The sequence below is a fragment of the Apium graveolens genome, chromosome 1 (assembly GCF_009905375.1).
Source record: "Apium graveolens cultivar Ventura chromosome 1, ASM990537v1, whole genome shotgun sequence".
NCBI classification, from domain to species: domain Eukaryota; kingdom Viridiplantae; phylum Streptophyta; class Magnoliopsida; order Apiales; family Apiaceae; genus Apium; species Apium graveolens.
The window spans coordinates 367,504-374,172 of record NC_133647.1 but is presented as its reverse complement, the minus strand read 5'-3'; the positions used below and the strand labels follow the sequence as shown (position 1 = coordinate 374,172).

The following is a 6,669-nucleotide window of genomic DNA, read 5'->3' as shown; positions in this document are numbered from 1 at the left end:
TTCCAAGATGAGACAAATGGCCCCATGAAGTTAAATCCCCAAACATCGAAGACTTCAACCTCAAGAAGAACATTAAGAGGCATCTCATCCCTTTTGGACATATTTCCAACTCTTTGGCAACAATCACATTTCAACACATAACGATGCGCATCCTTAAACAGCGTAGGCCAGAAAAATCCTGCTTGAAGAATACGAGATGCGGTCTTCTCTCCACCATAGTGTCCTCCATAAACAGTAGAATAACAGTCTCACAAAATCCCATCCGTCTCGCTGTACGGAATACATCTCCTGATGATCTGATCCGCTCCTTTCTGAAACAAGAACGGCTCATCCCACATGTACCACTTCACTTTATGAAGAAATTTCTTCCTTTGAGCAGACGTTAGATCATGTGGCATGATATTACTCACAATACAGTTTACTATGTTAGCAAACCATGGTTCTTCTTCTTGCACCCCAAATAACTGCTCATCAGGAAAATACTCATTTATCAAAGTTTTATCTTGCGAAGCTGCACCAGGATCTTCCAAACGAGAAAGATGATCAGCAACTTGATTTTCTGTCCCCTTTCTGTCCTTTATCTCCAACTCAAACTCTTGCAGTAAAAAAACCCAACGTATTAGTCTAGGCTTCGCATCCTTCTTCGAGATTAGATAGTGTATAGCTGCGTGATCAGTGAAAATTGTCACCTTAGTCCCAAGTAAATACGATCTAAACTTTCGAACCCATAAATTATCGCCAAAAGTTCCTTTTCGGTCGTAGTGTAGTTCAGTTGAGCACCATTAAGGGTCTTACTTGAATAGTAGACCACATGAAACACATTATTCTTCCTTTGCCCAAGCACTGCACCAACTGCATAGTCACTTGCATCGCACATCATCTCAAAAGGGTTTTCCCAATCAGGCGCAGTTATGACAAGTGTCATAATTAAACTCTTCTTCAGAATTTCAAATGCAGCTAGACACTCGTCATTAAACTTGAAAGGTACATCTTTCTCGAGAAGACTGCATAAAGGTTTAGAAATTTTTGAGAAGTCCTTGATGAATCGCCGATAGAAGCCTGCATGTCCCAGAAAACTACGGACTCCCTTTACAGAAATTGGAGGTGGCAAATTCTCAATGACCCCCACCTTGGCTTTATCCACTTCAAGGCCCTTATTAGAGACCTTATGCCCAAGAATGATACCTTGTTGCACCATGAAGTGACATTTCTCCTAATTGAGAACCAGATTGGTCTCAACGCACCATTAGAGAACCGCGCCAAGATTATGCAAGCACTCATCGAAAGAATCGCCGAACACAGAGAAATCATCCATAAGGAATTCCACATTATGACCAATCATGTCAGAGAAAATAGCCATCATGCACCTTTGCAAGGTAGCGGGTGCACCACATAGCCCAAACGAAACTCTCCTGAAAGCAAATATGCCAAATGGACATATAAAGGTAGTCTTTTCTTAATCTTCTGGAGCAATGCAAATCTGATTGTAACCTGAATAGCCATCCAGAAGACAACAGTACTCATGTCCAGCCAATTTATCAAGCATCTGATCGATGAAAGGGAGCGGGAAGTGATCTTTCCTTGTAGTTTTGTTTAACTTCCTGTAATCCATGGATACTCTCCATCCAGTAACTGTCCTCGTAGGGATGAGCTTATTCTTCTCATTAGCCACCACAGTTATGCCTCCCTTCTTTGGCAGACACTGAACTTGACTCACCCAAGAACTGTCAGAGATAGGATAAGTGATGCATGCATCTAGCCATTTCAGAATTTCTTTCTTCACCACTTCCTTCATGATAGGATTAAGTCTCCTCTGCTGCTCAACCGTTGGCTTGCTACCTTCTTCCAGCAGAATTTTGTGCATGCAATAAGAAGGGTTAATTCCCTTAATGTCTGCTATAGTCCAACCAATTAGCGATTTAAATTCTCTCAAGATCCTTAAAAGCTTATCCTCATCGCTCCCTGAAAGGTCAGATGAAATAATCACAGGTAATGTAGAAGAATCGCCTAAAAATGCATACCTTAAGTGTTCAGGGAGAGGCTTGAGTTCCAAAGTAGGAGATTCCTCAATAGAAGGTTTGAGGCGCTTTGGACCACTCTTTAATTCTTCTAACCCAAGAGATTCAAATGGCATATCTATCTTTCTCTTCCAGGGAGTAGCATTCAAATACTGCAATTGCTCTTCACTCTCGTCATCTTCACTATCTAACTCCCCCAACAAGGCTTTTTTTAAGGCATCAAACCTTAGCAACTAATCAAGTTCTGAAGTAATCAAAGAATCAACCAATTCAACTTTAAAGCATTCATCATGATCCGTCGGGAATTTCATAGCATTGAACACTTTGAAAGTGACATTCTGATCTTGCACCCGCATAGTAAGCTCACCCTTCTGTACATCTATCAAGGTACGACCAGTAGCCAAAAAAGGCCTTCCCAAAATAATGGGAATCTTATTGTCATCCTCGAAATCCAGAATCACAAAATTAGCAGGAAAGATGAGTTTGTTGACCATGACCAAGACATCCTCCACGATGCCTCATGGGTATGTAATAGAGCGATCCGCTAACTGCAAGGTCATATAAGTAGGTTTTGGATCAGGCAAGTTCAACTTCTTGAAGATAGACAGAGGCATCAGATTGATGCTAGCTCCCAAATCATACAAACACTTTTTGAATGACAAGTTTCCAATGGTACACGAAATCGTGAAGCTTCCTAGATCCTTAAGCTTTGGAGGCAACTTCTGCTGAAGCACAGCACCGCACTCCTCCGTTAGAGCAACGATCTCTAAATCATCAAGCTTCAACTTCCAAGAGAGAATACCTTTCATGAATTTAGCATAACCGAGCATTTGCTCAAGAGCTTCTGTGAAAGGTATATTGATAAGAAGTTTCTTGAAAACTTCCAAAAATTTAGCGAATTTCTTATCCAGCTTCTGCTTCTGCAACCTCTTCGGAAACGGTGGTGGAAGATAGACCTGTTTTTCCCCTATATTACCCTCAAGAGGAGTAATAACAACAGCTTTCTTCCTTGGTTCCACCTCAGCTTCCTTAGAATTCACTTTCTCAGCTTCCTCTTCAATCTCTGTCACTTTAGCTTTCTCAGTATCTGCAACCTTCCCAGACCTCAATATTATCGCCTTTACTTGTTCTTTAGCTTCCTTCTTGCCTGGAACTTCAGTATCACTTGGAAGTGTTCCAGGTTGACGATTTAGTAAAGCATTGGCAATTTGACCGATTTGATTTTCCAAGGTCTTGATTGAAACATCTTGGCTCTTGCACATACGTATTAGTTCCTCCAATTCAGATTTTTCATTAGCTTTATCCGGTAGTTGCTGAAGTTGGAGTGGTTGCCTTGGTGCATAGTATGGTTGCTGGAACCCAGGGGGGTTGTAAAGCCTTGCTCCAATTTGTTGCTGATATGGCTGTTGAACACCATTCTGAGTGTTGCTCTAGCTAAAATTAGGATGATTGCGGTTGTTAGGATGATATGTGGCTAGCACTGGCTGCTGTGACCTCTGAAAGTTACTAACATACTGAGCCGATTCACTAAAAATAGCACATTTCTCAGTCTCGTGCGCACCTGCACAAAGCTCACAGACACTAGTAATATGATTAACTCCCATATTGGCCAAAAAATCCACCTTCATAGTTAAAGCTTTCAACTGCGCAGCTATAGCAGTAGCTGTATCAAGCTCCAGAATTCCTGCTACCTTGCCCTGAGATAGTCGCAGATTCGGATTCTGGTATTCATTAGCAGCCATCAGATCAATCAAATCATAAGCTTCCTCATAGCTTTTAGCCCACAAGGCTTCTCCTGATGTTGTGTCGAGCATGGGTCTAGAAGTAGCACCTAGGCCATTATAGAAATAGTTGATAATCATCCAGTCAGGCATTCCATGGTGAGGGCACTTTCGAAGCATCTCCTTGTAACGATCCCAATCGTCGCATAAAGACTCTCCATAATTCTGCGAGAATGTAGTAAGAGCATTTCTGATCGCTGCAGTCTTAGCTATGGGAAAAAATTTAGAAAGAAATTTCTGAGTGAGATCTGCCCAAGTAGTGATAGAGCCTGAAGGTAAAGAATGTAACCAGCACTTAGCCCTATCCCTCAGAGTGAATGGGAAAATCTTGAGCTTAATAGCATCTTCATTCACACCATTGAACTTGAACGTGTCGCAGATCTCGATAAAATTCCGAATATGCATGTTAGGATCTTCTGTAGGAGAACCCCCAAACAGAACAGAATGCTGTAGAATCTGAATCGTGCTAGATTTGATCTCAAAATTATTGGCCTCGATAGTTGGCCTGACTATGTTGGAATGAATATTTTCAATCTTCGGTTGGGAATAGTCCATTAAAGCCTTAGGATTCGCTGCTTGGTCACCCATTGCAACTGGTTCTTCGACTTCTTCTTCACTTTCCTCAACCTTTTCCTCTTCCGCTTCTAAAACTTCTTCTACTGGAACCTCTTCAAATTCCAGCTTTCTCTGTCGCCTTTGAGAACGCGTAAGCATACACGCACTCTAGAGTACCTGAAAGAAAACAAGTACCCAAGTAAGTAACAAATCTGAGTCACTGAACTCTAACTATCAATAATGACAAGTACATATACTAAACAATAAACACCGAAGTTCCCCGGCAGCGGCGCCAAAAACTTGTTAGGGCGAAGACACGCGTTAATAATACACGCAAGTATACGTGTTTGCAAGTAATATAGAATATCTTCTAGTTCGTTCCCACGGAGACTTCTTGATTAATTGTAAAAGTAAAACTTATGCACTATTTATATTGTTATAATTCAATGCTAAGACAATTAACTATTGTGATTGATTGTTCTAAGAATTAACTACTTATTATAACTATGAGATAAGAATGGATAAATTTACTTTATATGATAAACATGGGATTCTAACTTCATTAACTACTTAATTCAATAGTCCTCTTGTTCTTAACCTTAGCATGCAATGGTGATGACACTAATCAGATAACACGAAACTAATACTCGCCAACTGTCATTGTACGAATATCATACTACCAGATATCCACAAAAGAGATAGAAGCTGAATAGACACCAATTATGATGAGACCCTATATGTCTATATATTTTGACAACATAACGGTTTAATGCACAAGTTATCTATTATGATTATATAGGGCAAGTAAGATAAGTAAAATTACCTACGAATCATGCATAACAATAACACATGAACCTATGCCAGCATGGCAAGTTCTAAACTCTTATATTCACTTTCGCTTCAATAAGAATTAACATATTATCTTATAAGTTCGCGACGCTCATAAGACGAATAAGCACAACCATAACTAGGCTATCATATAATCACCACACACTAAGGTATCGAAATAAATTAACTAAAGAAATCCATAATTAAATCCGCCAGAACCCCACGATAACGATTAGCCCATGATCGGACTCATCGCCAACGTGGGTTCCAATGAAAGCATGATATACGAAATGTAGTCTTTATACTGAATAAATAAACCAGAGTACATAAAACAGAGTAATAGGTTCAACAATAGAGAAAACTAGCATCCAAGATTACAACTCAATCAAAGAATCACAAGTAAACTAGTTCTTCTTCTCCTTCATTGAATTTGTGCTTCTAGGTCTTCTCTGTGTATTCTCCTGGTTCTCGTATGTCTCTCCTGTTTTCTTTAAAACTATTTATTGTAGCTTTTATAGTGGTTGGAAAAGCCTGGGCCTTGCAAATTCTTCAAATCATAACAGGAACAGAATTTAAAACTGACGATCTGCGGTGGCCGCCGTGGGATTTGGGGCGGGCGTCGTGGCTCTGCGGCGGGAGCCGTGGATTCTGGGGCGGCCGCCGTGGCTTCTCTGGAAAGAATAATTTCTTTGCGCAGAATTCTTCTGAAGCTTTTCCTGATTTCGCCAAAACGTTCTCCCAACCTCTACTAATCCTAAATAACACATAAACACGACTCTTCCTCCGATAGGAACCTGATATGCAAAAACTACACAAAACACATCAAATACGCAAATATCTTGAGTACAAAACACCTTTTCAAGCTTTTATAGAACGTTCTAATTAGAATAAATCCCACTTATCAAGTGTGCGCTCTCGAAGGCATCATAAGTAGCACTCCCTAGTAAGGTATCAAAGGCTAGTTCCGGAACTATACGCAATTACTAACTGGTTCATAAGTCAAAGCTCACTGGGAATTCTTATTTCTAAAACATGGTACTTGATTCATAAATTTTAAAATAAAATTAGTGCAAAAATATTTCAAAGATTTCAAAATAAAATAGAGTGTTAAGAGTTAACTTACCTTTAGCAATATCTCCCAAATTATGTTGCCAAAATGAACCTAGACATACACACATACATACTTAATATAATAATCAGAATGTTAACATGTGTATGACATTAAGCTAACCATACTTTAACTTTATAAAACTTAACCCACATTAATAATTAAATGTCACTACAAGTAACATCCATATTGACATATAAATACGAATATTTTCATATAATAGTTCAAAATAGTATACCGACAAATAAAAAAATTGTAACACTTAAATATATTATATATGATAATAATAATAAATCAAGTCTATGTAAACTATTTAAATTCAGAATAAAATAGATGTACGTTCAGTATTTACTAGAGCTGTTCGCGAACCGAGCCGTTC

The 6,669-nt window shown here is 39.2% G+C and overlaps 1 non-coding gene across 1 annotated transcript; it reads left to right on the top strand.

Annotated features, from left to right (window-relative positions):
- Positions 1–3,890: 3,890 nt before the first annotated feature.
- Positions 3,891–3,997, top strand: LOC141683708 (small nucleolar RNA R71). The gene has a single exon (XR_012560413.1). It is a non-coding gene; the product is annotated as a small nucleolar RNA R71 (small nucleolar RNA).
- Positions 3,998–6,669: the final 2,672 nt, after the last annotated feature.